At 40.3% G+C, this 10,188-nt stretch overlaps 1 pseudogene; it reads right to left on the bottom strand.

Annotated features, from left to right (window-relative positions):
• Nucleotides 1-2,730: 2,730 nt before the first annotated feature.
• On the bottom strand, nt 2,731-4,692 carry LOC141276777 (olfactory receptor 10J3-like; annotated as a pseudogene).
• Nucleotides 4,693-10,188: the final 5,496 nt, after the last annotated feature.

Genomic DNA, 10,188 nt, shown 5'->3' with positions numbered 1-10,188 from the left:
ATCTATATTAATTAAAACAGCACAAAATTGGCACAAAAATAGCCAAAATTGATCCATACTTAAGAATAGAATAAAAAACATCTGTGTACACATATACTAATTTGGCCTATGATAAAAAAGAAAGGAATATGACTAACAGATGCCACTTAGATATATGCAGTGATGAAGCTCTTTTTCTTTAGATTTTTTTTAACTGTACTTCTTGGCTCTGAACTCCAGTGTGCATAGAGCCAACAATGGAGGGAGGGAGGGAGGAAGGGAGGAAAAAAGGAGGAAAGGAGGGAGGGAGGAAAAAAGGAGGGAGGGAGGGATGGAGGGAGGGAGGGAGGAAAAAGGGTCTCACTTGATTCTCAGAAACCGATGCTATGAAGCACAGCATAGGCTCCAATTTGCTGGTTGGGGTCCAGGAATAAGAGAAAATCAACAGGAAAACACAGTTTGTAAAGCGCATCTCTTACCCATATACCAAACACTAATGGGTGATGAGATCCATTTAGAACCTCCTGACCCCAGCTCTACATCTCATTTCTTCCCCTCACCCACTCAGGAATTTTCTGATGCCCCTTCCAATGGACCATAGAAATGCCCAAAGATGAGAGAGACCTGTGACCTCTCATTGGTTCCTTTACTCACTACTTCTAAGAAGTGATGCTTCCCCACTCCTACTTCTAGTTCCCTTTTAAATTCTAAAGTCAGTGTAGTCAGTGCAGGGAGGGGAAACATTAGCAAATACAGCTCACAACAGACAGACAAGGTCTTATACACTAGCTCAGACATCCTCAAAGAGTGGTCAGGGGATTCCTTTCAGACGGTCTGTCAGGTTAAAACTGTTTTCATGATAATACTGACATTATCTTTTTCACTCATTCTCTCCTGTGAGAGGAATTTTCCAGAGGCTACATAATATGTGATATGGCATCAGGTTATAAACAGAAGCACACACAAGAATACAGATATCTTCTATTAAAGCCAGATGTTAAAAAGATTTGCAAAAATGTAAATCAGTGACATTCTTCTAAATATTTTTTTTTGTTTTGGTTATACTTGTTTTTCATAACAACATGTTATTTATGTGAGCATCCAATAGGTTTATTGTTGTTATCTTTAAATGAATTAATAAAAAATACTTATAATTTTTTTTTAGTTTTAATTGTTACTACAGTAAAATCATATAAACAAAAGCTGTTAGGGTCTTCAATAATTTTTAAGAGTTTAAAGGGTTCCTTGACTAAGGGGGGAAGAGATGGTGGGATGAACTGGGAGATTGGGATTGATATATATATATACTACTATGTATGAAATAGATAACTAATGAAAACCTACTGTATAGCACAGGGAACTCAGTGTTCTGTGGTGACCTAAATGGGGAGGAAATCCAAAAAAGAGGGGATATAGGTATACATATAGCTGATTCACTTTGCTGTACAGCAGAAACTAACACAACATTGTAAAGCAACTATAATCCAATAAAATTTTTAAAAGAAAAAGAAAAAAAATAAAGCGTTCCTTGATCAAAAAGTTTGGAATGATACCAGCCTTCTAAGAACCAGCTTCATCATATCAACATGAACAGGTAATGAAGCCCTCAGTAAAGATCACTTGAATAAATGAGTGAAATAAAGAATTGATATATTAGGTTTTAAAGAATACAAGTATAGTTAGGTACTGACTCTATAATTTCTTTTTTTTTAATCATGTTTTTAACATCTTTATTGGAGTATAATTGCTTTACAGTGTTGTATTAGTTTCTGCTTTATAACAAAGTGAATCAGCTATAGGTATACATATATCCCCGTATCCCCTCCCTCTTGCGTCTTCCTCCCACCCTCCCTATCCCACCCCTCTAGGAGGTCACAAAGCACCGAGCTGATCTCCCTGTGCTATGTGGCTGCTTCCCTCTAGCTATCTATTTTACATTTGGTAGTGTATATATGTCCATGCCACTCTCTCACTTCGTCCCAGCTTACCCTTCCCCTCTCCCTGTGTCCTCAAGTCCATTCTCTACATCTGCGTCTTTATTCCTGTCCTGGCCCTAGGTTCTTCACAACCTTTTTTTTTTTTAGATTCCATATATATGTGTTATTATTTTTATTTTTGGCTGGGTTGGGTCTTCATTGCTCTCTTTAGCTGTGGTAAGTGGGGACACACTTTGTTGCGGTGCATGGGCTTCTCATTGTGTTGGCTTCTCTTGCTGAGGAGCATGGGCCCTAGGCACGTGGGTTTCAGTAGTTGTGGTGTGCGAGCTCTAGAGTGCAGGCTCAGTAGTTGTGGCACATGGGCTTAGGTGCTCTGCAGCATGTGGGATCTTCCCAGACCAGGGCTCGAATCCATGTCCCCTGCATTGACAGGGGGATTCTTAACCACTCTGCCACCAGGGAAGCCCTATAATTTCTAACATAGTGCTTGTTATACAGTAAATACTTAAAGCATGCATGTTTTCTTCTTTGATAGCAGAACAAGACCCACCAGGCTCAGAACTGGGAATTTAACATCATAGCCCCTGTATGTGTGAGTTCTGGTTAGGAAGATACCCTAGGATGTTGGCAGGGTGAGCAACCATGGCAGTTAACTAAATGCATGTAAATTTGTACCACTAGCTCTTGCTAGATTTGGGGATGGTTCTGGTTTACAGGACCCAGAGAGGCTAGTCCTGTCTAGGATCCCCGTGTTGGGTCTCACCTTTGTAATAACTGCAGAACTTATAAGTTTTAAACATTCTCTTGACCAGACTTGACTTAGAGAAACTGGAGGTATTCTAGTGGATAATAGTAGTCAGTGACTTCAGCCTTTCAGACAATCCAGGACTAAATAAAGACTCTGGGAAAGAAACTGGCACTTACTTGTTTCTAGGCCCCTTTTTCAGCTGTACAGTCAGAAGCACAGCATAGGATTCTGCAGGTTGTGCAGTACGTGACAGTGCCACATCTAAGGGAGTGCGATTCACATTTTAGGCATCATAGATTTATGATAATTTCCCGGGAGAGGCAGTAAAATAACTATGGCAACTTCTGACAGCAGTGTCTAGAGGAGGGGATGGAATGTTTTTTTTTTTTCTCAAATACACACAAGCACCCTATAGACCAGCAGCTGTCCTCCCTATGCTATTCATGGGAATGTGACTGGCAGTCTGAGAGGAGCTGTCTCCTGAGATGCCATTGCAGGAGCAGAACCCACGGAGGCACCTGGTGTAGTGGAGGGTGTTCCTGACCGTAAACACTTTGGAAGAGTGAGTACACAAAGAGAAGCTGTCATAGTCTGATGCACTGAGGGTTGAGTAGTATCTTTAAAAATAAAATTATTATTTATTTTTGGCTGCATCAGTTCTTAGTTGCAGCACACAGGATCTTCATTGAGGAATATGGGATCTTTCTTTGTGGCACACAGGCTTCTCTCTAGTTGTGGCATGCGGGTTTTCTCTCTCTAGTTGCAGCACGCAGGGTCCAGAGCACGTGGGCTCTGTAGTTTGTGGCACGCGGGCTTAGTTGCCCTGCCGCATGTGGGATCTTAGTTCCCTGACCAGGGATCAAACCCATGTCCCCTGCATTGTAAGGCAGGTTCTTTACCACTGGACCACCAGGGAAGTCCCTGAGTAGTATCTAAGCCGTGGCTGTGTGAAGAGCAGCTTTGACCTCCTTGTTCCCTAGGTTGTACATGACAAGGTCCACCAGGTAGTGAGGATGGTGTAGGTCACTGAGATGGGTCTGTCCTGCCCCAGGGAACTCTGGGACTTAGGCTTCAGGTAAATGATGGAGGCACAGCCATAGTGGATGATGATCACTGTGAGGTGGGGGGTACAGGTGGCAAAAGCCTTCTACTGACTCTTAAAGGCAAAGGCCTTAAGATTCCAAGGCAATCTTAAGATTATGAAGCAATCTTAAATATGGTGCAGAAGATGACAACATAGGAGACGGAGACCAGGCCCACGAGTAAAACAAAGTCACAGACACTGATGACAACTTGATGATCTCACTGACAGTGATGTCTGTCTGTGCAGGCCAGCTCCCGCAGGTACCTCACATCACAAAAGAAGTGAGAGATGACCAAGGTATCACAGAAGGGCAGGCCAAACACAGATGTTACCTGTACAGTGTCATGTCCAGGCCAGTTCCCAGTGACCCAGATGCCAACTGGCATAGGCCTCTTACCTAGGGTGACTGTGATGGTGTGTCAACTTAACTGGGCTAAGGATGTCTAGAGATTTAGTTGGTAAAATATTGATTCTGGGTATGTCTGTGAAGGTGTCTCCAGAAGAGATTAGCATTTAAATCAGTAGACTGAGTAAAGATCACCCTCACCAATGTGGGCAGGCATGATCCAATCTGTTGAGAGCCTGAATAGAATCAAAAGGCAAAGGAAGGGCAAATTGTCTCTGCTTGAGCTGAGACATCCATCTTCTCCTGCCCTCAGACATCAGCATTCCTGGTTCTCAGGTTTTCAGACTGAGACTGGGATTTATACCATTTGCCCCCTGATCCTCAGGCCCTCAGACTCAGACTAAATGATACCACCAGACTTCCTGGCTATTCACCTTTCAGAGGGCACACTGTGGGACTTCTTGGCCTCCATGACCACATGAGCCAATCCCTATAATAAATCTCTTACATATATCAATATATATTCTCTTGGTTCTGTTTCTCTGGAAAACTCTAATACAATGACTGAATCCCATAGTGGGGCTGCAGATGGCCACATGGTGTTCATACTGCATGGCCATGAACAGGAAACAGTTGTTGGTTACATACATGAAATAGCTCATGCATTCAAGAGCTAGATGTCATAGTCTTGAATGGCAATGGGCTCAGGAGGCCAGACAGAATGTAGGGACCAGAGTGTAGCAGGTCTCAGAGATGAACAGCATGCTCAGGAAGGAGTACAACAGAGTATGGAGGTGACAACCCAAGCAAATGATAGTCACAATGATGACACTGCCAGAGAGTCAGCAGGTACAAAGTCAAAAGGACAAAAAAAGAGAACAAGGCGGTGCTACCACCCAAAGCTGGAGAAATCTTTAAAGAGGATCTCAGTAACAGCAGTAGAGTTTGGCCTAAACTCTAAGGAAGATCTGGATCTGAATGAACTGGACAAAGGAAAGGGAGAGGTAAGTTTCTAACTATACAACAGATTACACAGTACTCTGAGCAGCACTATTGAATAATGTCTGAGGCTCAGGGGAACATCAGTGCTCTTCCACTGGCCAAAAGCTCGCCATTCTTGAGAACAAATTAAGAAGTTTTTCATGATTTACTAAATTTAGGACAGGGGTTGGAGGGAGGGAAAATTTCAACATAAGATGAACAGCAGAATTATGAAAACAACTACCTTACTTGACCATTAAGGAGGTGGGTACAGGTCAAAGAAGATGCAGGTGTTGAGTGAGCCTGGCACTTCAATACCTTCTGTACTCATCCTTGATCTGGGCCTTTGATGACACAATGAGGAGGCAGCAACACAGGGAAGGATGATGAATATCTGGGATTGATCCATTCGTCTCTGTCAATGTGACTGCCAACACAAAGTATGTGCCCCGGGAGTGTGCCAGAACAGTATTCTGAGTCCTGGGCTCTCCTTTCCTGCTTCTTTGTGTAGAGAAGATGACTAGTACTTGGCCAGGCTTGGGAAGGGCCATTCAGGCTACCCTACTACCCACATTTCCAGACATGGAGGTCAATGTTCCTTTGAAGTAAATTTTGACATGTCTCTTTCTTGATCTATAGAGTATACTCCCTAGAGAAAAAGAACAGTACCTGGTGTTAATAAATAATGTTGACTTTCTCTAAATCTCTTCTTATTGTAAAATTTTTCAATGAAATGGTATATGTAGAGGTGAGTGAGTTATTTTTCAAGAGTGTTTTTTTCTGCCCCTAAGCCTATACTTCATAACAGTGGCTGATAATGTCATCATTGGGACTATAATCTTTACTAGCTATCACTTTCACATTCTCCCTGTGTTTCTTTTTTAGTGTCCTGTTTCCTTCAAAGATGTTCAGCACGGGCATTATCTCATTTTGCTTTCAAGTCTTGTAGGCAAGAATCAGTATCTGAGTCTTGGAGAACTGTGAAACACAGATCATCATCTTCTTTGCTTTCTTATCACCAACCCATAGCAGTAATGGGGTAATACCTTTTCACTGGCACCTGCAACCCACTCTTACTCAGTTCAAGAACTGGAGGACGTGTGTCAGGCTGGCATCCTCAGTGTGTGCAACAGGATTGCTTCTATCACTGGTTCAGGCTGTGGCCACTCTCTAGCTAACCTTTTGTGATCCACTCACTGATCATTTTCTCTGTTATGTCTAAGTCATGTTGGACCTGGTTTCTGCTAGTCCAATCACTGATTCTGTCACTGACAGTCTTCTGACTACTACCTTTGCAATTGTCCTTTTGACTCTTATATCTTCATTATTTCTACCATTTTCAGGATAGCATTAGCCAGAAGAAGACATTGCCTCTGTATTTCTCATCTCACCATGGTGATCATCTGGTAAAGCTATGCCTTTAGAGCTTACTTCAAACGTGATAGTGAGATCAGCAAATGTTAAAATTAGTTGATCTCAATGACCAACTCTAACCAGAGTCTGTAACACTTAAAAGTAAAGATGTCGGGGCTTCCCTGGTGGCACAGTGGTTGGGAGTCCGCCTGCCGATGAAGTGGACACAGGTTTGTGCCCCGGTCCGGCAAGATCCCACATGCCGCGGAGTGGCTGGGCCCATGAGCCATGGCCGCTGAGCCTGCGCGTCCGGAGCGTGTGCTCCGCAACAGGAGAGGCCACAACAATGAGAGGCCCACGTACCGCAAAAAAAAAAGTAAAGATGTCAAGAATGCCTTGACATAATTGTAGATAATAAAGCTCTTTTCCAGGATTATTGGAAGGATATTAAAATCTCTTCTCAAGTAGTTTTGCAAAATTTCCAGACAGAAATATTGTAAATAAAGTCACTGGTGTCAAGGTTTCAGGTGACTGGTGATGTGTCATCTGACACAACTAGGGCCAGCATAAAAGTGAGCTTCAAGTACAAATTTCAAAAAAAATGTTCTTATAACCTCAGCCTATTGTTAATATTATAAGTATATAGCCCTTTAAATTGATGCCCACTGATTCTAGTTCTTGAGATTTCTATGAGGTCAAAATATGGTCTACAGCATAAAATTCAGACTTAAGATGTTCAGTGTACACCATAAACTGAAATAAATTATAATAATACATACAGTTAACTAAATCTAGAATTAATTCAACTTGGATGCTTGAAAGGGGATTTATTTGAAAGAATTTTTTTGACAAAAAAAAAAAATCTGATTGGGAATTCTGGTTCCTGGTTCCACATGTAAGGAGCATGGAACACACCATTCTATCCTAATGAAAGAAAGTGAAAGCCTGAACAGGCTGAAAAATCAACAGTTCTTGAATCCATAAGAAAGGTGAGGACACAGGGAAAACTACTGCCCCTAAGATTGCAGAGACAGGCAAATATAAGAAGTCATGGTTTACTGGAACAGAGATTCATGCATGAAACCACCATGGGAGCCAGTGCTGGGGTAGGAAGGGAAAGATAAATGATCACTTTTGATATCAAAATTTAATCTAAATAAGAGCATACATTTATGCTTTATGTAATTACTATAATTGGTACTATTTATATTTTTTGTATGGTCTCCAATTGTTGTCGAGTGTTACTTCCTTTCAGCCTGTAAAACTTCCTCTTGTACTCTTGTAAGGCAGGTCTGCTATCAACAAATACTCTCAAGTCTTTGATTACCTGGAAATGTCTTTACTTCACCTTCATTTTTGAATGATAGTTTTGCTAAATATAGAATTCTTGACCTTGGGCATCATGCATTGAAAGTTTCAGATTGTATTTAAGAGGAAGCTATAGATCATTCCCTACAGACATTCTTCAGATCCACAGTTACTTGCATTTCTTTTCCTGAAGTCACTTTTTAAGGTTGGGTACTTTAAACATTTCCTTTAAAAGAAAACTTGGGGGAAAAAAAAAAGAATTATTGATGAACAGGATTTTCCTCCCAGCAATTTAGATGTGTTTTATTGACTCTGGACTATACTATCTGAAGAAAAGTCAGCTGTTCATCTTATTTTGGGGCCCTTGTATGTGATGAGTTGTTTATCTCTTCTTGATTTCATGATTTTCTCTTTGTCTTTGGCATTTAACAATTTGACTATAATGTTTCCACACGTGGCTCTCTTTGTGTCTTGTCTTTCTTGGATGGATAGACTAATGTTTCTCATCAAATTTGGAAGGGGGGGTGGCCACTGAACCCACAGTGGAAACTGAGGAAGGAAGATACAAGCAAACATCTTTTCTTAGAAGAAAGCAGTCTGTGCTGGATCTCCAACTTCAATTCCAGCTCTTTTCTCCTTCTGCACAGCACTTTCTCTCCAGACAGGACCCAGACCACTGGATTTATTGAGGAAGAAATGGCATGCCAGTGTGGCAAGTTAACTCTACTCTCTGTCTTGCTTACCTGAATTGGTGCAGCCAGAATCTTTCCTCCCCTCCAAAGAATGACTCAGTTACTTAAGAAACAATGAATTTAATATGGAGACATTAAAGTTTACTTGCCCCTTGCGTCTAAGGTGTTCTAGAATTCATGAAATTTAATCACAACCACAAACATAAATTACAGTCCTCCTCTCTCCCTTTCTTCTACAAATGACTCTGCTTCAATCTAAGAATTTTAAAGCATTCGGAACTTTTTTTTTTTTTTAGCTCAGTTGTATCATAGATGTTGTTTCTCTGTTGGTTGCTCCTACTTTGCCTCTACATATTGAAATGACAAAGGACTGAGGTCTGGGATTTTTCATTTATATTCTCTCTTGAAGTGTTCCCATCCAATACCTTAGTTTCTTTCTTTCATTCTTTCCTCCTTCCTTTCTTCCAATTCTTTTGTTGAACAAGTAATACACAGACATTGAACAGCAATCCAAAAGTAAAACAGGTTTATAGTTAAACATTATTCTTCTTTTAGTTTCCTTCCTGTTGCTTTTAGGATGCTGGTTCCTTGAAAATACTACCCCAATAACCTACTGATAAACAAGGCTGAGATTATTCTTACTTTGATAAGGGAGAATACCACCTTGACAAAGTATTAGTGCAAAGTTAGAAGGAAGTGCAAAGTTAGGCTATTGACAAAGTTTCGGAGTATGGCGTACGTCAGTCTTTCAATTCATTGACTGTACTAGGATTGGGTAAGGATCATGATTTAATAATTTAGGACTGATAGACTCAACAAAGTAATATTTTTGAGATTAGAGTTTCAATTTCCTTAGAGCATTAACAGTCATTTGATGCTATTTATTAAAAATCCAAACAGTTTGATGCTCATTGACATAAGTTTTTGGTAGAGTTTCCTAAGAAGAACAATAAAGTTATATACAACTTTTGTCTTCCTGGGCAAGAATGTTTTGGAATAGTAATGCCATGCTGATGAAGGTAATGGAAGAGTAAAGTTGTATTACGAAAACAACTAAATAGCAAAGTCACGTTAACATAGTCAGTAAGCACACTTCCTCCCTTTACCCCTCCACCCTATATTCCTTCCAGGCAATATATAGTATATAAATATAGAGATGCCTTGCATATACTAGCTAATATAAAAGCACATATGTGTTTACATACACGTTAATACTTTCCCCACTATATTTAACAATATCTGAGATGTCCTTCTGTAGAGCACTTAAATAATTATCTGATTATTTTTCAATGGTGGCGTAACTTTCTACTTTATAGATATGTCATTTTGTTAACCAAGTTTATTACTGATGAATATTTTGGTCCTTTTTTTTTCTAGCTATTGCCACTGTAAACAATTCTGAAACAGAAAACTCTATAAACATGCCATTTCACACATAACTGAACACCAGGAAGTGAAAATGCAAAGTTAGAGACCATGAGCATCCTAAACTTTAAAGAGTATTTAATAGAGTATTGTTCTTCTCTACAAAATTTTTACCAAATGATCTCCCACAAACAATATGTCAAAATGCAATTGCCCATCATTATGGCTCTAGAGGAAATAGAGAGTAATGAGACGCAATAGGGCCCAGTGATTAAAAGCATGGACTCTAGATTCACACTGCCCAGGACTGAATCCTCTATCCTCCAATTCCTAACAATGTAACCATAGGCAAGTTACTTAACTTCTTTGTGTCTCGGTTTCTTTATCTCTAAAAC

Source organism: Tursiops truncatus, chromosome 1 (assembly GCF_011762595.2).
Source record: "Tursiops truncatus isolate mTurTru1 chromosome 1, mTurTru1.mat.Y, whole genome shotgun sequence".
NCBI classification, from domain to species: Eukaryota; Metazoa; Chordata; class Mammalia; order Artiodactyla; family Delphinidae; genus Tursiops; species Tursiops truncatus.
The sequence above is the reverse complement of the archived record's forward strand: the minus strand, read 5'-3'. Positions and strand labels throughout refer to the sequence as shown.